General features: G+C 41.2%; 1 long non-coding RNA gene across 1 annotated transcript in view; it reads left to right on the top strand.

Moving 5' to 3' along the window:
- LOC140613151 (uncharacterized) overlaps positions 1 to 18,756 on the top strand; it is a 48,603-nt gene extending 29,847 nt beyond the window's left edge. The window contains exon 4 of the long non-coding RNA XR_012014290.1: positions 16,975 to 18,756. This is a non-coding gene — a long non-coding RNA (uncharacterized lncRNA). The remainder of the gene's footprint in view (positions 1 to 16,974) is intronic.
- Positions 18,757 to 21,797: the final 3,041 nt, after the last annotated feature.

Raw genomic sequence — 21,797 nt, 5'->3', positions numbered from 1 at the left:
TCTACAGGTTTCATGCAAAAGGGCAACTTTCAACAGAATTGTACTTTTCTTCCTCTGATTTCAGATGTGCCAGCTTTGACCTATGCTTGTTTAATTCTGCTGGGACCTTTATTATCTGTTTTAAAAGGTCCACAAAAATGTGATTCACGTGTTCCAATATAGTAAATTTCTCCTACCAAATTCCCTAATGCAGTGGCATTTGCAGGCATATGGTGTAAGGTCTAAGATACAGTAGTTTGGGACATGGCTACACCAAACTTGACTCACCAACTTCTAAGCTGTAAATAGTTCTCAATGCCTTCCACTCTACTCCCTTAGCTTAGCATTTTCATAATTTAGGGTCAACTACTATATACACTCCTGGTAATGATTTATGTGTAAGTCAAGATCCTATGTGCTTGATTTCCTAAATATGAGGTATCAAGTATACATACTACTTGACTCACAAAACTTAAGAGTCCAGAAGCAGACCTTATTTTGCATGTGACTTTAAAAAACAAAGTGAGAGTCCTTGCCCCAGTAGGTAGCAGCCTTGTCCGAAATACATTAATTACTGTTGCAAAGGGGAGGCAATTTGCTCTTTGGGTGGTGTACTCCACTTGTGGGAGAATGGTGGAACCCCACCCAGACATTCACAACTGAAAGTGAAAATCCTTAGACAAAAATGGGTGTGTAGGAAAAGCAATGTTGCCCGAGTAAACTCAAGCATAAGCAATAACAACAATACTGAAAAAAAAAAATCTCTACTGAACAGCTCTTTTAGTCTCTTTTTCAAATGCTGTATTTTATGTAATAGTTTGGATTATTATTAAGCAAATATTTATTTCTTCTCCTTTCCTGTGTGGGGGAAGTTTGTCTTCCAGACCCACTGATGCTCAGTTTAGCCATATGATTTTCTATAGCTGATGGAATATTAGTGGACATGACATGAAGTGACCTTACATGAGTCTGTGCGTTTTGACTTGGCTCTTGTGCTTTGGTAATCTGCCGTAAAGAAGAGCCTACTGTAGGTAGAGCTGCGCCATCAGCCTGGGTTCTAGAATGGACACATATACAGCAGATCTGAATCCAATCCACAACCTTGAGCAAAGCCACCTGGATGAGTCCATTCTAGATGAGCTGCAGGCATCATGCATAACTGTAAAAGAACACAAATGGTTGTTTTGTAAGCTACTGAGCTTTGAGATTGTCACCCGACATTATTTTGGCAACAGCTTATTAAGACATTTTTGCCATGGATGCTCCAGAATTTATTTCTAAACACAGAATTTCTCTCTCAATGCAAGAATACAGAACAAGGGAAATTATCTTGAAGTTGCATTTACACAGCAAGGACATTATTTTTATTTAGAACTTGTGTTTACCTTGGGTGGGCGAATAGAGATTTGGGGGATGGTGTGATGTTCTCACTTCTAAGAGATGCCTTTCTCCACTCTAACACTTCTGTCCCAGGGTGTGGTATTAAATCAATGTGCATGAGGCCTCATAGTGGATGGTAATTTCTCCATTTCCTCCACCCCACCCTTGGTCAGGTGTTCTTTAAAGATAGACTCAGTTAGAGGGGTCAGCTAGACTAGAGCCAATGAGGGTTGTGTTCACTGACTGGTGTGTTAAGTATCTAAACAGCATTATTAAACATTGAGAGAGTATGAGTTAACTGAATCAAGCAAAGTAGTATTCCGCTGGGAAAACTAAACAGTGAATTCCACACTGCGGTATGGTGAAGTCAGCTTTTTTTGGATGTGCTTAATTGCCCGAATGCATAGTTTTTTAGAACCCAGATTACTGTATCATGTAGTAACAAAGCAATTATTTTTTATTTGGAAATTGTTCAGAACAGTTATTATCAAATGGCCATCTTGACAGTAAAAAAAAAAAAAAAAAAAAACAAAACTGCAAGCGTAGCCCCATCTAGCATGGGAAACTGCACAACATAAACCCATGATGGATGGAGTTACTTAGTTGTCGCCTTGTGAGCGCGGGCGATTGTCAACCAAAACAAAAGTTTAGCTTCAGTTTATCAGATATTAAGCTGCTCTGTTTGATTGCAGTTATTCAACAGTTTCAGCTGTTGAGGTTTTCCCACGGAACAATATTATAATTGGTTGGATAATTGGGGGTTGTGTTCCTGACCAAGGACTCAGCAGCAAATAAATCATTGATATAACCAACAATGTGTCATACAAGCAAGATACAACAACCATAAACCTTCAGAATCATTTGAATTAGTAAAATTATGATCCTAGTGCCATAAAATGGGCAGGAATTTACCAATAATATATAAAATATAAGCCTAATGTATCATAAATTTGGCCAATCTAAAACTAATAGAAAAAATAGCTATTGTACACATTGAATTAAGACACTTGTAGGATGATGTATATGGTCTAAGTATTAAAGAAAAGGAAAGCAAGCTGTCACAGTAAATTTAACTGATGCATTCTTTATTCCTCAATAAATTCCACTGCTGTAAATATGTCAAATAAAAGCCAATATTGTTTCTTGAAATGCAAGACCTTGGGGAAGGGTGTTTAGGACAAAACACCAATAGACCTTAAATTTAAGTTGTCGACAATTCCATCTATCTGCATATATAATTAGCTGGCACCTGTGTGTACATGCACACATACACCCACACCCTCCTTCCTGCATGAGTCATAATATAATTCCTCCAGTGGCCATCCTGGAACATAGGGATGTGAGAAACAACACCAAGAAACCTTTTCATATTTCCTTCATACTGGTGGTTCTTAACCAAACATAATTTTTTTGACCTTTGGGAATGTCTGGAGACATGTTTGGTTATCATAACTGGGTGGTGTCACGGGCATCTAGTTAGTGGAGGCCAGGGATGCTGCTAAACATCCTACCATGTGCAGGACAGTCCCCTATGAGAAATTAACCAGCTGTAAAAGTCAACAGTCCCCAGATTGAAAGACATTGCTTTATACCAAAATTTGTATTGTAGAAAAAGAAGTGGATTCAGCTATTCAGCTTACCGGGGTAATTCTTGGTCATGTCCTTTACTGCTCAGCAGACAGTGCTACTCATCAGCAGCCCTACCACAGTTAACCTGCAAAGAAAGCTAGAAACTTGATTGTTTTGTTCACACTGTGATGTCGGCCTAGTGTCTGTCACATTTTTGTGCTTCAGTGAATCTTTGTTAAATGAAAGATGAATAAAGAAGGAAATGAAGGAGGAACAAAGTAGATGGTGCTAGGGCCAAAATTGCTTGATTCTGGTGAACTTGCTTTCCTTTTGTTTACTGTCTTCCAGAAAAACATGGGTTCAGCTAATATTTACTGTTTACTAATTACTATTATTAATAGCTTCTTGTATTGAACATGTTTTATTGGTAATTAAAGGACTCAAAGTGTTAACTACCACTATGCAACTGTTTTCGTAGCTGCTCACAAATAGATTGTAAAATAATGTCACTGACTTTCAGTGTCAATGGCACTCAGAAGATTATATTCAAAAAAAGCAGTCATAAAGTCTAAATAGCCTAAGACCTCATTAAAGGTTTTGGTTGGCTGTATTGTTTGTTTGCTCATTTACATTGTTTTGTTTGGTCTGTTGTTTATCTTCCCTGGTCTCCAGGCCTTTCCCCACCCCTAAGTAATATTCTGTGGCAAAAGAGTTGCCAGTGGCTACTTTGGGGGAAGTGTTTAGGAAGAATAGAAAGTAATGCCTGCTGGCCATGGTCCCAGGGAAGAGGTTGGCAAGGGGAGGAGCAGAATAATGTATATTAATAAAGCCCAGACTTAATCTTATTTTTAGTATTCTATTATCAGAATCTCCTCCTTCTTCTTTCCTTAAATCACAATCCAGTATCAGCATGGTCTGTTTAATAAAACAAACAAACAAAACGCTACAAAAGTCTCTGTAAAGCCATTTTGACTTTTCCCAGGGCATGTCATAATTTCTGTATGTAAAAGCTAATCATAAAATAAATGCCGAATTAGTAAGTGTGGCTGGCATCTATCATGTGCCATGAACTATAGGTATTTGGACATAGATAAAGTATGGTTTCTGCTCTCCAAGAAAGGAAGTATGGGATCACCATAAATATTAGTACCAATGAATAGGTGGCAAAGCAGATGAGTGAAATAAGAAGCCAGATGCAGGAAAGGCTGACTGTATTTGCCAAATTCACCAAAACAATGGCTTTATTTAGATAGGGCAATAAAACCCGTGGTTGGTTTTAGGCACACAGCCATCCTCACTTCTCATCACTTCTAAATGTCATTATATACCCTCTAGGTTTGCTCTCCAGCCACACTGCAAGTACAGATCAACTGTCAAGTTTATATCTCATTATAAAAATGGTCCATATTCTTTTTTTTAAAGAATTTATTTATTTATTTATTTATTTATTTATTTATTTATTTTATCTTTTTTTTTTTTTTTTTCCTGAGAATGAGCAGGAGGAAAGGCAGAGGGACAAGCAAACACACACTCCAGCAAACCCCTGGGCCCTCCGCTGGCTGAGTGAGGAGCTGGACACAGGTCTAGATATCAGGACCCTGAGATCATGACCTGAGCCAAAATCAGATGCTTAACCAACTGAGCCACTCAGGTGCCCCCCCCCCAATGGTCCATATTCTTGTAGGTATCTGTAGACAGGCATCTCAATGTCTCTTAAACCCAGCACATGATATGTTAACTATTTTCTACAGATAGCAAGCATCAACTTAAGTTTATAATTCTTGCTCTTCTCCATTAAATGTTAATTTTCTCAGACTAGGTAGGCATTTTGCCACCTTTATCATATTTTGAGCTAACATCCATCATCTTTGGTCTTAATCATCTTTCTACAGCTTGATACACATTTCTTAAGATCACTTCATGTTTCAGATGCTTCATCTGCTCAATGGGCCCTTCACAGAATTTTCCCTTGAGGGCAAAAGGACTTGGAAAAGTACTTTTCATGTTGAACATGAAAAAAACACCTCAAAGCAAACAAAAGAAAATAGAACAAATCCCACCCCCATCCAATTTATTATGCAGGAGCACCTGGATTGGATTGAGATTTACCAACTCTGGAGGCACTTCCCCTTGTCACCAGCTTGTAACAAGGAAAATGAAAAGTGAGTTCACTCGCCGAACCCCAACTCAAGGAGTTGGCTGGTAATGTGAGCACATCCCTGCAAGATGCCCCTGGGTGGACCCCTATCTAACCAAGTTGCTGTTTTTAGACTCAGACACGCTGGCTCTAAAAGCCTCCACTCTGTAGTAATTTCATACAAATGAATTTAGTCTTCTGAAAACCATCATGATAAAGCCACTGGATGAGTCCAGACTACCTCCTAACCTTGGAGCCAGCCTGTCTGGAAGGTGCCAGAAAAACCAGAGAAGTGGCCGCGTTGAAATCTCTCATGAAATATCTGGAAGCAGGTACTAATGAGAAAACAGAATTCCAGATGAAGGTCTCCAGGAAGAAAAGCCAAGCCAAGGCAACCATGAGCAAAGAACTATTTAAGGATAGATTTCCCTCTCACACTTTCCTCCCTGTGATGTCCAAGGAAGACAGCAGCACGCCCCTCAGCGACCAGCTCTGACTGTCATAAAATAAACCAACACTCAGCAAGAGAGCACTGGCCCACAGCCCATGAGCAGGAGCTGAGTGAACCTGGATGACATGCAGCCACTCTGCAGGGTAGTAAGTCAAAGAGGCAGGTGGAGGCACACGCTGTACAAGTCACACTCGGAAACCAGACCAGTGTCCATAGTGCTGTTCCCAAGTGATCTACTGCTTTCCAGACCTCCGCCCGCCTTGGAGGAGCTCTGGCCCAGGTGACCTGAGCAGGAAATGTTGATTTTGGAAATGGCTGGGGCTGTATTTCTGCCACAACAGATGATCGAGGCTGTGCTCTTTTACTTAATAAAATTTTATTGCAGCGCTTGCAGTCTATGTACATTTCAGAAAAAGAAATGAGAATAAAGAAAAGAAAACCAAAAGTGACCACCCAGAGCTAGTCTTGGGGCATTTTAAGGTATTCCATTCTAAAGATTTTCTTCGGTGTATCACGTATCCTTGCATGTTCTTCAAAAATGGCACCGTAGGATCCATATTAATTTTAAAAATGTAAATATAACTTGTATGCAGAAAAATACACATCTAATGTACAACTCATTAAGGTCCCTATTATGTTGTAAATTCTTCTATATTTAATAATTCACTGTGGCTGTCTAAAGCTACAAATAGTCTGCTTTGTTTTAACAGCTACTTGATATTTAATTGTAGGCGTCTTCTACAATTAACTGAGCCAATTCCCTTATGAGACATTACAATGAAAATTCCGGTAGCTGTATATTCTACAGCTAAATATCTTTTTAATATTTCCTAAATTATGTTGTATTAGAAATTTCTAGAGGAAGAAAAAAATGCTGTTTCAAAAGAAAGCAGATTTTGATACAAATGGGCAAAATGCTCTCCAGGTTAGTTCTAGCGATGGCTTTCTTTCCTCGTACTGTGTCCAACATTATGCAGTATTTATTTAAGAACTGATTCCAATTTGATAGAATAAAGTGCTATTTCATTAATGCTTTGATTTATTTTCTTTGATACTTGGGTGTTAAGTGACTTTGCAGTGATGCCTTTCCCATTTTTCTAGTTGGTCATGTGTGAGTTTTTTTCTTACTGATTTGTGTACATATCTCATTAAAAAAAGTTTCTTTTGAACATTTTGAAAATACAAAGTAATGACACTAGATATTTACTAGAGTTAGGAACTAAAAAATAAGGATTGACCCTCCCTCATAAGATAAATAATTAAACTTTTCTTGTTTTACCATTTTAGTTTTGGTGAGGATGATGTCAGACTTTTATCTTAGGTTACAGCTGTAAACTGCAGTACGTCGCAGGCATTGTCAACACACTCCCCTCATGTCTACACACTTTGCAGTCAGAGATCCCGTCCAGAAATAACACGGTGGTGAAGTGACTGGGCTGTGATATGAATCAAATCTGGATTCCAGTTCTCTCAGCGACCTACCAGCCATGTGACATTGGGCAGTGTAATACAGGCTTCACCTCAGTTTCAGTTTTTTCAGCTGTGAAATGGGAAAAGCAATAACGCCTACTTCATAGGGTCTTTTGCGAGCATTAGATGAGGCAACACATATAAAAATAATAAGAGCTACATGTTCACTACATTTAGGCGCTGCTTTACGAGCATAACGCCTGACATAGAATGATCGCTTAATAAGTGTTGGCTGTATTACACTAGTATTATTACACCTGTTCTTCATGGACCCTAACAATTAGAATGAGGAATTAAGAGCCCAGGGAGGTACAAGCTAGATTAAGCACCACCCCTTATGGTGAGGTCGATTTCTGTCTGGGAATGCAGTGCATCACGCAACAGTAGGTAGGCTAAGTCAGGATGCAGACACTGCACTTCTGAGCGGAGACGGTGTTTAATCCTAAGTGTGTTCAGGAGGCGTTACGGGAGCCAGAAAAGCTAGTGATCATGAATCAGAAAGCAGTCCCCGCTCTCACAAGTCTATACATACACGGATCCTCACAGACCCCCACCCCCACCCCTGCCCCACACTCCTACTTAGCACAGATATTTCTCCTGAGGATAGATCTTTACTTCCAGTTTTCTACCCTAAACTCAAGCCCATCCTATCATAAGAGCAAAGGAACAGCCAGGTAAGCCCATGGCTCCTGGCAACAGCACCTTCATGATGGAAAAAGAAAGCCATCTTGAGTCTCTATGAAACCATTAATGCTTGAAGGGCTAGCTTTCTGTCTGGTAATATTTTGTGACTTGGTTAGTCAATTCTAAATTATATGACAATTTTAAAATTTGATTCCCATCTATTTCTGGGGCAGCAATCCATGTGCTTATTCTATTCTCTCCTCTTTCTCTCCTTCCAGTTTTTTAGATGTGTTGTTATACTTTGTCAGAGTAATAAAAATTACGCTATTTTTCTTTCCTTGTCTCTACATTAATTTTAGACTTAGAAGTACAACTAAATCTATCCAAGGCTCACAGCTTGTCCTTCTACCAAAGTCTCTCCAGGACACTCTGATTTAGATGATACTTATCTCTTTGGGCAGCCCTCAGGAAGGGCTCAGAGTACAGGAGGGCCTGAGTTGTGCATGTTCAATGCTGGTGGAGGATAGCGTGGCTGGGCATAATCCTTGGATCACATTCTTGAATTTCTTGAAAATGTTCACCACTATGATCTTGTTTATTATTGAGAAGTTTGATATAAAATACATTTTTTTTTAAGTTGCAAGTTGCCTTAAGGCCCAGAGGACTTCTAAATTTACTTTTATGGTATAATAGTTTTACTGGTATATGTCTCACAGTTGACTAGTCCGTAATTTCTCAGATATATGGTAGGCCGTTCCAACCCATGGATTCGGGCCTTTATCTTGGGAACATTTCCTGGAATTATTATTTTCTCTTTAATTCTTTTTTTTTTTAAAGATTTTGTGTATTTATTCATGAGAGACACAAAGAGAGAGAGACGCAGAGACACAGGCAGAGGAAGAAGCAGGCTCCATGCAGGGAGCCCGATGTGGGACTCGATCCCAGAACCCCAGAATCACGCCCTGAGCCGAAGGCAGACGCTTAACCACTGAGCCACCCAGGAGTCCTTCTCTTTAATTTTCACACACTGTTTAGTTTTTCTCCTCCAGGGACTTCAACCATGTAATGCTAACTCTTCTTTATAGGTCTTCTGTATTTGTCATGTGTCTCTGATTCTTTTATTTACTTTTTATTTTTTTTATTTTTTTTATTTACTTTTTAAGATTGTGTTTTCATTCCCATGGTTCTGTCCCTTCCTCTGATGCCCCTTATTATATTTTTCGTCAAATCTATTCTCTCCGAGTTGCCTTGAAATTTCATTTTTTTGCTTGATATTATCTTTTTTCTTAAATTTCTTTCCTGAGCTGAGTTTCTTTGCATTTCCCATGCTCCTGATTTTTGTTCCTTTTTGTTCTGAGTTTTTGAATTTCTGTTTCAAGGATTTCTTCATATCTACAAATGCCCATTTACAGATGCTTAATTTAGGTTGGGATATTAAGGTGTCCTTATGCTTTGTGATTTTATTTTGGGGTAAAAAATAATTCCTCATGAGCTGAAATGTTGTATTTCCTTTTAGGTTTACTTCTTACAGTAACTGTGTTCTTGTGTTGCCTGTCATTTTCTATTTGTTTTGAAATGTCCATATTTCCTACATCAGCAATAATAGATCCTTTGCAGGCAGGAATGGCTTGTTAGTTTCCTGAATTCAAGAGGCCCCTCCTGGGATGATAGTGTGAAAGTGTAGTTTCTTCAATAGGTGGAATTTTGGAGGTACAAGAGGGGTTACTGTGCTGACTTGGTGGCTCACTTTTCTTTCTGTAATGCCCTTACTTTTCACCTTTTTACTACTAAATCTCCAAAGGCTACTTCCTCTCCCAAATTGTCCATCTCTTCTGGGAGTGGGGCTTTCCTAAGGTGGCTATGTCTGCCACCTCCAGTTCTTAAACCATCTTCCTTCATTAAATTCTTCAATTGCCAGTAGTTTCACTTACCAGATCTCAGACTTAGTATTAGTCTCACACCTAGTCTCAGTATTTCCTCACTCTGGGTGGATGCCCCCTTTCTGGGTGTTCTGTATCCATGTAAACTGTATCTGGTTGAAGAGTGTCTCCTCCAAATTCACATCCATCTATATCCTGTCACTGGGGTCATACTTAGAAATAGGATCTTTGCAGATGTAATCAAGTTAAGATGGGATCATGCTGGATTAGAGTGTGCCCTAAGTGCAGTGGACTGCTATCCTTATAAGGAGAGGGAGATCTGGAGAAGGGAGACATAGATACACACAGAAAGAAGCAGGTCGTGAAAACACATGGAGATAAAGACCAACCATGTGACGGTGGAGCCAGAGGTTGGAATGATGAAGCTACAAGCCATGGAATGCTAAAGATTGCTGCAAACACCAGAAGAGTCAAGAGAGTGACATGGAACAGATTCTCCCTTGGAGGTTCCAGAAACAAAATTGTAGACTTCTAGCTCCAAAATTGTGAGAGAACAAATTTATGTTGCTTTGAGCCACCTAGATTGTGGTAATTTGTTACAGATGCCACAGGAACACAGCCACCAACACTAGCTGTCACTGCCCTTCCCCTTTTGCCTGTGTAGCATCCACTTAACTCCCAATGCTAGTGTTGGCTCTGGAGCCAGTTCTTCTAGTTTGGGGTGCTTCTTTCCCTCTTATGCACAAATTAAAATCTGTAGTAATCTCGGTTTCACAGTATACTATTAAGTGTGGATTATGGATGATTTTATTTATATACTTTTTTTAACTTGCATGTTTTTGGGAGATGTGTGGAGAAATTCAGATCTAGACCCCCTGCTAATATCCTACAGGCAATGTGATTTATTTTTAACCAGATCAGGTGAGTGATAGATAGTCTGGCAATTTGAGTCTGGTTCTCAAATTGAACACGATGTCAGAATTACCTTAAATTCTTGAACACTATTTACCAAAATTCTATGCTATAATTCCAGGGCAGGAACCAGGCTCTACACTCTGAAATAAGCTTCCCCAGTGTTTCTAATGTAGTTGATACCTATGGGTTATCATTCGTGAGCAATATAGGAGAGGATTTTTCCCATTTATGGAATATGAGTTTTGAAGAAAGCATTGAAATAAATTTAAAAATGTAGAGAAATATAACCAGTGAAGCATAAATGACACATAGATTCAGATAAGCATAAATGACACAGAGATCTAGATAGTTACATTAAGCCGTTTCTTTAATATCTGTATTTCATAAAAGGCATAATCTATAGATACTCTCAAGGTGCTAACCAATCAAAAAGTTCACTGCCTTGGCCTCATGTACTGGTCAATCGGCTTTTTGCTCCCACAGGAGCCGAGAAACTTGATCCTGCTGATGGACTAAATTTTTTTTTTCATTCAGATTGCCAGGCTCCATGTAACTCCAGCTCTCTCATCCAGAAGGCATTTCTTAAAGTGCATTCTCTCAGCAAACATATTTTTCCTTCAAGCCTGCAGAGGTTATTGGTAGTGAGAATTTAATCAATTTCTTGTCTCCTACACAAAATAACAACAGCATTTCATAGAGTAATGCTTAGATGGGTTGGCTGAAAGGATTTAGTATGGACATGACCTGAGAATCTTCTGAAAGCGAAACTAAATGATTAAAAGGCTTGAAAATGAAGAGAGTTGAGTAGCAAGCATTCCAAAGAAGTCTTCCAAAAATGTTCATTTTCATCAATCCGGTCCACTATGTCTCATTAATTTTTAAACCTTTCCAGAAGTTATACCCTACTTGTTGATCACATTAAGAACAGATTACACAGAAACTTCAACGTAAGGGCTAAAAACATAAAACTGTTAAAAGAAAACACAGGGGGAAAGGTTCACAATGTGAAAGTTGGCAATAATTTCTTAGGTATGACACCAAAAAAAAAAAAAAAAGATAAACTGGACTTCATCAAAATTAAAAACTTGTGTACCAAAGGACACTGTCAATAGAGTGAGAAAGTAACCCATGTTATTTGCAAATGACATTCTGATAAAGGATTGATACCTAGAATATATAAAGAACTTCTACAGCTTAACTGTAAAAATATAAACCACTTGATTAAAAAAATTAGCAAAAGACTTGAATAGACATTTTCTCAAAGAAGACATACAGATGGCCAACAGGTACATTAAAAAAAATTGTAATTACACAAGGTGATAGATGTGTTAACTCTATTGTGGTAATCACTTTGCTATATATGTATTTATCAAATCAACATGTTGCATATCTTAAACTTACACAATGGCTATATGTCAATTATATCTTAAAGCCAGGGGGGGAAAAAACAGAACAAAACAAAAAGCTAACTGATACAAATCTAAAACTTATCTCTGTTCTCTTTTGTTTCCCTCAGTCATGCTGAGCTTTATTTTTAGAACATAGTAGGCTTTTTATTATTTTATTTAGAAATTGTATAGCTGTTCATAGATGGCAAATCATGGCAGAAAGGATCCATTCAAGGAACTTAAAGTCTCATTTTTGCTTTCAGATGAGCAAAATTAGACCAAAACATATCTTTTTCTTTCTGAAAGCCAGAGAAGTAGCCAACAAACCACATTATTTAAATATCCAACTGAGTCCTAAGATGAAATAGATAACCATTTTTCTGACATTGGACCATAATATACAAAAGAATAATAGTTCTTACCTGAATATGGTATAATTGTCACTCACGTTAATATTTCCAATCAGTCTATGACTCTACACTCCTCATATCCAAGCACTAATTTCGTGCCTGACTGTTTTTAGAGTTTTTTAGAAGTCCATTTCAAACTCTCATAACAAAATAAGAATGCATCAGGTTATATAGCTAAGAAGTCTAGTTCAGATGTTCAATCACTTCCTTCTCCTTGTTTTTCTTGCCTGTCTCTGTCTCTTGTTCTTCACCCTTCATTTAACCCTATCTATTTCCTCCTCTGTTCTCCATGTATCATTACCCTCTTCTACTTCATATGGTCTTTTCTCATATGCCCAGGAAATATCCCCAATCTCCTTTCTGCCACGTCTGGTGAGGTATTCACAGGTTCTAGGGATAAGGATGTGGACACCTTTGGGAGGCCATTATTTGGCCTACCACAAATGGGTTAAAGTGCCTCATTGAAAAGATTTTGGAGACTGGCAGAGGAATAGGTTTGCAGGGTAGAGATCAAGAGTTCAATTTGGAGGATGTTACTTTCAGAATGGCAATGAATCACTAAAATGGAGGTGTCAAGGAAGGAAATACCTTTGAGTCTGAAATTTATTGGAGATTTATACACTGCAGTTATCAGTGTTTGAGTTAGCATAAGGAAAGATGCTCATCTTTTCAATATCCTTAGTTTTTGAACTAAAGAACATGTCTGTTCTTTCTGTTTAATTTTCAACATTTGGGAGGTAGTTGTTTTTATTCATTCTGAGGTGGAGGAAGTATGATCAAAAGGTGGACTCCTTGGGGCCAGAAGTGACCTGGTATTAGTAGGCTTGTTTTCTGCTGTAGGGGCTTCCAAATCTGTCCAGGGGAGAAAATATATGTATACTAAAATTAGTATATACTGAATATAATATATATAATATATATAATGTATGTATGCTTAAAATTTTGATATTTTTCAAATTCATGTCCAATATAATTCATATTGCATGATTTTTACACTTATTTATTTATTTACTTAAATATTTTATTTATTTCTTTGACAGAGAGAGAACACAAGTAGGGGAAGTGGCAGGCAGAGAGAGGAAGAAGCAGGCTTCCCACTGAGCTGCATGCAGGGCTTGATGTCAAGGTCCTGAGATCATGACCCGAGCCCAAGGCAGATGCTTAACTGACTGAGCCATCCAGGCACCCCAGTTTTTACATTTTAAATAATTTCTATTTATAGCTAAAATAGTCCTTCTATATATATATTTTGGTCTTTATCCTTTTCTTTTTGTGTAAGGCTTGCTGAAAAAATATATTACATAAAATCATAAATGCTTCAATCCAATGATTCCACTTTTATTCCTTTTCTTTTCAAGTGCTGATAGCTCTACCAGTCATTTAACATTGCTTGGCTCTGCTTTAATTACATTTGTGTATTTATAAACTTTAGAATTTATAAATTTAAATTTTTAAAGTTCAAGTTTAGATATGGTTATTTATTATCTTTGGTAATCAAGATGACAAAAGACTGAAAAGTAAAATAAAAATAAATAAAATAAAAATACCATCATCCACTGGTTGAAATGATAAAGCTAAAATGTTTTAATAATCTTATATTAACCCTAGACATTGATGTTACCAAGGAATAGAAGATGAAGTTAAATATGTACTTCAAGAAAGGGATTCCTAAACTCCAATCCTCTACCTGGAGACAATAGCCCATGTCTTCAGCTTCCAAAAAATATTTTATTGTGGCACAATATAGAGAACATAAAGCCTATCATTTTAAGCATTTTTAAGTGTATTGTCCAGTGCATTCACATTGCTGTACAACCATCACCACCATCCATCTCTAGAATTTTTATCTTCCCAAACAGAAACTCTGTACCCTTTAAACAATAACTCCCCTTTCACCCTTTCCCCCAACCCCTGGCAACCACCACCCTACTTCCTGTCTCTGAATTTGACTATTCCATGTATCTCATATAAATAGAATCATGCGACAGCAAATATTTTTTTTAATTGCAATGTAATTATCCTAATTTTAGTATTGTTAATAAAGCAAATTATATCCCCCAAACTGTGGGATCAATCTATCATTAGCGTATACAAAGACCTCTTGGTTTTGCAATGGAATCCAAGACTTGGCCTGATGCGGAGTTGCCTCCATCAGATACATACAAAGCCCCCTTATTTATTCCATTTAGTTGAACCCTAAAAGTCTCATTGGCATTATGGGTCCTGCTTATATACTTTGTGTGTTTCTGATGGTGCAAGCTCAGTCATAAAAATATCTACAGTACTTGCTTTAAAAGTACTTGCTGCCACTTAACCGTAAACAGACTTGTAATTTAGCTGTAAAAATTCATGACTTGCTGAAAGGGGCTGTAATAAAGTCATAATGATCGCTGGCACAAACACCATTGGAGAGCCCAGGGATGGTTGGCTGGCCACAAAGGATGGTATGTATGATGTAAGCTGGGCAAAGCTTGGGCCATGGCCATCCTGTGTTGCCTGTAGAGAGGTTCATCTTTCCTGTGATTTTCAGTGTCCAACTATGTCATATACTGATGGGTTTATGGTTATCAACCAAGTGATTCGACATCAGTCTCATCTTTGGTGAGGGTGCAGAGACATCCTTCAAGACTCTCAAGTCCCTTGAACAACAGTGATCTTTCTTTTGGCAGAAAGCTATGGGGTAACATTTGGAAATGAAGGCTAGAGATAGAGATAGAATTTTCATGCTCAAAACAGTTCTCATTTAAAGTCTAGTATGCCATCTCCTACCTTTCATGTGACAAAAGAACATGTCTCCTTTCTCTAGGAATTGCTGGAAAAAAGTTTAGCCAAAGGTTCAACCAAATGAGGTAGTTGTTTTTATTCATTCTGAGGTGGAGGAAGTATGATCAAAAGGTGGACCCCTTGGGGCCAGAAGTGACCTGGTATTAGTAGGCTTGTTTTCTGCTGTAGGGGCTTCCAAATCTGTCCAGGGAAACTTGGATTCAACATACTAGAGTCTGAGCAAAGCCATGATCTCTCAGATCTTTCAGAGCCCAGTCCACCAGCCCACCTCAGCATTGAGAGCTGTCACTCAAGTGACACTAGTTCTGGCTGAAGCCCACTTCAGTTTGCCTCTCATCCCAGACCCAGCTAAGCATCCCTTCAGAGGAGAATTTGATTAAACAAAATGGCTACTCCATCTTGGTGTTGCCATAGAACAGGCCTCAGAATGACAGAAAGTACCTTGATTTGGAGTCAGGAGATTTCTACTTGGGGAAAGAATTTTATCTGATTGGCTTTCATCCACCTTTGTAGCCTGATGCAACTCATTTTCTGAGATTCTTTCTAGCTCTAACAGTTCTGATTTCTGAGCTGCAACATATCTCTTGGAGACCCTAGTTCTCTACCCATTTAGAAAGATGAGGCCAGAGGACTGGTTACAAGAATACCTTTCTTCCAGTCAAGGCCTTTGCTTAGACATATAAATAAAGAAGAAGCCATCTTGAAAATATCATTTAATTTGAGATTTTTATCAAAATTAAATTATTCTTAAAAATACAAGGAAATGTAAGATAAATAACATGCTCTTTTACTAATCCTCTGTGGTTTTGTCTTAAAAAAAAAGAAAAAGTATATTAAATATAAACATATCATTCTGGCCACAGTTTGTCTACTTGTCTGGATTCACAAGAAATCCTGGCCTCAACACTGATCTCATGGTCTCTATTACGTGGAAGAAAAACACATTCTTATTGCCTTGCAAAACCACCCCTGCACAGTAAATGCTGGCTGTTAGAGTTAAAGGTGGTTCCGTGCCGTGGCATGTGCTACAGAGTCTGGGATCCACGTGATTAATAAGTCCTGATGGGGCAAGATAATGATATTTCACTGTATGCCAGGCCCTCCTCACTTCCCCGCTTCCAGCTGCCCGAATTAGGCTTGATGCATTTTACCATGCTCCTTATTTCTCACACCATTGTACAAAATGACCAGTGAATCCCTACAACGTCACTAAACTGATTCTGAGACTCTATAATTTCAAAAAAATATCCAGCACTTTGCTCATAATTGCCAAAACTTGCAAGAAACCAAGTCATCTTCCTTCAGGTGAATGCACGTATAAACTGTGATACAGCCAGACAGTGGAATATTATTTGGTGCTAAAAAAAATTAGGTATCAAGCCATAAAAAGACATGGAGGAAACTTAAATGAATGTTGCTAAGTGAGAAAAGTCAATCTGAAAAGGCTACATACTGTGTGATTTTTAACTTCTTACATTCTGGATAAAGGCAAAACTAGGGAGACAGGAAAAAAAAAAAGCCATCAGAGGTTGCCAGGACTTGGGGGTGGGGGAAAGATGCACAGGTGGAACACAGAGGATTTTTAGGGCATTGAAAATCCTTAGTGTGATACCATGATGGTAAGTACATATCAATACACGTGTGTCCAAACCCATAGAATGTACATCACCAAGAGTGACTCTGAGTGAAAGCTGTGTCATTGTAGGTTCATCAATGGTAAAAATGTACCCCTCTGGTGCAAGATATTGGTATTGGCAGAGGCTGTGCACGTGTGCGGTCAGCGATACACGCAAACCCTCTGTATCTTCTCCTCAAATTCACTGTGAACCTGAAACTGCTTTAAAAAATCCAAATAATTTTTTTAAATCCAACAACGCTTTTCACATTTAGCGTTTCTGCACTATTTTAAGTGACTTTTAAGACTGTAATTCAACTTATTCCCATCAGAATCACACTTCCCTTGCTCCTCTGTGTGCTTATTTTTCAGTTCTGCTTCCTGATTCATTGCCTGGCATCCTTTGCTTTGAGATACCTGTGTCAAGAAAACCCTGCAGTTAACGTGGATTTGGAGAGTGTGCTTTGATCTTCTGTCTAAAGATGACCATAAATCAAGGGAAATTGGAAACCCTGTCCAGCGGCACCTGAGCTTCCAGAACACCTTGGGGTGACCCTCTAAATGGATGCACACCAACTGCACTGTCCGGTACTCTAAGGCAATGGTTGCCAAACAGTGTGTCTTATGAAGATTTATGGAATTAAAGTTATCCTTATGAAAAGGATACTGAGGGCCAGGCTCGTGGACAATGACCAGTAGGTTAAAACAAACAATAAGGACAGCTTTGCTTGGCCAAAGAGGTGGCCAGAGGATCTTGATGAGGAAGCGGGAGACAGGACAAGCTAGAGAGCTAACACCTTCTTCCTCACTAGTTGGACTTTTTCATTATTCCCTCCATGGCCATTGGTCTTGAAGGTAGATGGGCGACTCTCCTACTCCTGAGTAACCAAGTCCTGCTTAGAGCTGGAAGTTGTCTGGAATATTCACTCTGCAATGGACTTAAAGCCCAGTAGATAGGAATCACAAGATGGAGCACCTACAAGAGTTAGCTCAGAGACAGGACCGTCTCCCCCCTCCTGTTCCTGCAACACACACACACCCATCCTAACTTATTTATTTCTTTATGCTCAATGGGCCTGGACTTACTATTACATATTGTATTAATTATATATATTATATATTATATTATATTAATTATATTATATTATATTATATTATATTATATTATATTAATTATATTATATTATATATCTAGCTTTGCCTTTAGTTATCCGATATTTTGAATTGCATATGCTTTCCAAAAATGACCTAAAATCCTTTGAGAAAAAATAATGTACAGATCAACCACTTCATAAATGAAAAACTAATGAAGTGTTATTTTTCTTGTTAGGCCCCCCTGCTCCAGCCAGAGGTTCTCAGTCTGTTGTGTCCCCAAAGCTCCCCATGAAAGCATGGCTTCTATGCTGTGTTGTGGCTTCTTAAACACAGGTAGCTTCGTGAGAGTATTTGTGCTCCTCTTGGACAAGGACCCTCATGCTTTCAGCATGCTCCCCGATGTCCATTGGCACCCACCCAGCCCAGGGCGGGCCCCGGAACATACCTTCCATGACCAAACCAGGACCACTGTTTTAGCCAGCCAGATCTGTGGAATGACCTCTGGAGATCAATAGGGGTGAAAACTACTTTTCTTTCTACATCAACTATGCCCACAGTCAGAGTTTAAATAATACTGTTGAGTGACTGAGTGGAGGTCCTTGAGGAAGGAGGTGGCCAATGAGAGACACCGGCATAAGCTTTCTTCCTTGGAGAAAGCCAGTGTTCCTGGGGGTGCTCCGGACCACTGGAGTGTGGGGATTCCCAGCTACCCGCAAGGCCTGACACAGAAAGCCCTGGGTCTGGTTCAGAGTCTGGAGGTTTAACAAGCCATCCAGCTAATTCTGAGCCAGGGTTTTCCCAGCAATGCTAGTGAAGGATAAAGAGCAGCCAGGAGGGTACGGCCCTCTCTGGAAGAAGCCACCTCCGCCCCCAAGCCTGATGCCCTCAAAGCCTAGCAAGAAGCAGGGAGCAGACACCAACTCCACAGCCAACACCCAGTGTGAGCCTGGATCAGTTACTTCCTCCTCACAGTTGTAAGACGAGCAAAACACCTGTGCACATTAACCTCTACTACAGTACACCTTAAGGCAGGACGTGGAGAAAAATTTAATAAACTCTTTATGCGTGAAAACCAAAGTCTCTCCTTTGCCATGAAAACACATTACTGAGACCCAGGAACAATGCAAACACAGGGTAGCGTTATGGACTCTCACTTCAGGTATGACATACACTCGTCAGTGGGCCTGTACCACCTGGTGTTGGCACGGATCCAGATTCTTAGTCTGAAAATCATGGAGAGGTGACGGTAGGCAGCGCCATGGAGAGGCTGAGTTCTTGAGAACCTCAAGCTAGTTAATCTCTCAGGGACTTCAGTTTTGTTTTAAGATTTTATTTATTTATTATTTACTCTTTATTAAGATTTTATTTATTTTATTATTTATTAGTTTTAAGATATATATATATATATATTCTGTTTTAAGACACAGAAAGAGAGAGGCAGAGACAGACAGACAGAGAAGCGGCTCCCTCCGGGGAGCCTGATGTGGGACTCGATCCCAGGACCCCGTGATCCTGCCCTGAGTCAAAGGCAGATGCTCAACCACTGAGCCACCCAGGGGCCCTGGGACTTCAGTTTTTGTACCTGCAAAATGGGGGTGATAAATCCAATCCTTCTGGAAGGAGAGGGAGTGGCAAATATAATCAGGGTAAGGAACAGAGGCAAGTGTGGCATGGAAGAAAAGAAAGTACGTGCTGAGCCTCCCCAAGAGCCTGTGAGCCCCTCAGGAGGAAGCCCCTGCTGCCCACAGCGCCCCCCGCCCCCCCCCCCCCCCCCCCCCCCCCCCCCCCCCCCCCCCGCCTGCAGAATGCCAGAACCCAGCAGGAGCTCGGGCAGCTTTAACAGGCTCCAATGATAGGCAATAGGCCAGGCCCACGCTGAGTGTCCCAGGAACAATCTCACTCAACCCGAGTGGCTGGTTCACCTACAGACAAGGAAACAGTAAGAGACTTCGTAGCAGAACAGAATTCCAGCCACGAGTCCGCAGGGGCAGAGAGGGGCCAGAGGCAGGGCAGCTGGGGCTTGGGGGCGCCTCCATGGAGCCCAGGGTGCTTGCTGTCAAGGATGGCGAGAGAGCAGAGAGGGGGCGGTCGTGAAGCAGCAGCTGGAGCCCACCTCCCAGGCCTGGAAGTCACAGGCCGGCCTGGGCGGGCCCGGGGGAGCAGCCTGGGCCCTGCCTGTGCTGGAGTAAGCGGCTCCCCAGCCCCTCGCACCCCGGGCCGGGCCCTGCATCTCCAGCATCCAGCCTGCGGCAGCTCCCCTGGGGCCCTGTGCTGTGCGGGGGTGCCCTGCGCCCAGCGTTGGGCGGGTGGCAGCTTAAAGACTCAATTTCCTGGCCTCTCGGCTTTGCGTCACCCTCCTTAATGACATTTCAACATGGAGTGGGGTTCTGGAGTCTTTTCCCTCTTTAAATTAAATATACAGTAGGTGTTTTGTGTTTAATTTCCTTAAGAAAAAAAGTGTATTGTAGAAGGTGAAATGGTAAAAAAAAAAGAAAGAATAGAAAAAAAAGAAAATAAAAAAGAAAAAGAAAAAGAAAGAAAAAGAAAAAGAAAAAGAAAAAGAAAAAGAAAAAGAAAAAGAAAAAGAAAAAAAAAGAAAGAAGAGAGTCCCAGCAGTTTATAAAAACCATATTGTGGGCTCCAGGGACTGGGGTGACTTTCTGGAGCCTCTCCCTCCTCCTGGGAATGCTCGTAATGTGGGCTTATGGGTTGTGCTTGTCGCTCTGGTTTTCCCTGCGATCTTTTCTCTCCTTTTCAGCCCGTGCTGCATCAGCTCCTGAGCTGGTTGTCTTTTATGTGCTTCTCAGAGGTGTGTCGCTGACACAATAGCCCTGAGCCAGGGCTCCAGAGCCACCTCCTTTCCTCCCCCTAATTACCTCCACGGGGTGTATTTATAGCAACAGAGGTGCCCAGGCAGGGGCAGGGCTGGGGAATCAAGAGCCCAGCCTCCCAGGGGCGCCCCCTGTGGCCTCCACAGAGACCCTCTGTCCTGCTGGGGTGGTGACAGGCAGGGAGGTGGTGGGGGGGGGGGGGGACAGTCTGTTAGCAGAGAGCAGGCCAGCTCCCTGCACATGTCAGCACGGCAGGGACGCCAGGTGTTGTGACCCTCTCTCCTCCCACATCGGCAGTGCCCAGGCCTCTCAGAGCTCTTGGGTGAGGGGGGAAGTGGCTGCAAAAGTGGTTTGGAGGCCACTGCTGGGGCCCACAGATGGGGGACAGGGCCTGATTGGTTCAGCCCCCCCCACCCCCCACGGCCCCCAGTGAGAGCCACTCCACTTTATATGGCTCCTGTGGATGCTCTGATATGATTTGCTTTGGAGAATTTGTCCCTGATCTGTAGGGACTCCCCACTCCTATCAAATGAACCATCTCATGGCCCTGTGAGAGCTCATACCCACCCCCCACCCACACACACACCCCCTCTCAATCCCCTCTCCTCCTTCCTCCTCTGGAAATCCTTGGGCCCAGCTGGAAGCCCTACCCCTCACTGGAGGCTCCTGCGGACCCACTGCAGTGGCACCCCAGGGAGAGCTCTCTGCTCCTGGGAGACACAACCCCCTCTTGCAGCCCCTGGAGTGATCATTCTGCACCACAACTTTGCTCCTATATTGGGGGCTAAGCTCTTCTGGGGCTCGCCCTCCCTCCTAGAAGATAAAAAACCCCAATATGTTAACACAGCACTCAGGGGCCTGCACACCCTGAGCCTTACTTACTTTGCAGCTGCTCCCGTGTCTCCCTATCCTCCCCCATATGGAAACCCCGTGGACCCTTTATTCACTCAGTGGTTGAGTATTCATTGAGCGACTCTTATGTGCCAGGAATGCTGTCGATAGTGAACAAGAGGTGCAAAATAACTGCCCCCCTCCCCGCCCAACTTGCGTCCTGCAAGAGAAAAGGGTCATAAATGCAGACACACGGATCCCACGGCCAGCAGGCGTCTGCAGACACCAGGGTGAGCTGTGGGGCTGCTGTGTCGAGGGTGCTGGGCCGGGCCTCTGGGCAGGGGGCCTCCGAGCAGAGGCCGACAGGTGAGCACCTGGGACAGGATCCAGGGAAGCAGCATCGGGGCGGGGGGCGGCGAGGAGGAGACTTGGGAGGGA

Source organism: Canis lupus, chromosome 21 (genome assembly GCF_048164855.1).
Source record: "Canis lupus baileyi chromosome 21, mCanLup2.hap1, whole genome shotgun sequence".
NCBI lineage: Eukaryota > Metazoa > Chordata > Mammalia > Carnivora > Canidae > Canis > Canis lupus.
Note: the sequence above shows the minus strand (reverse complement) of the source record. Positions and strands in the feature narration are given on the sequence as shown.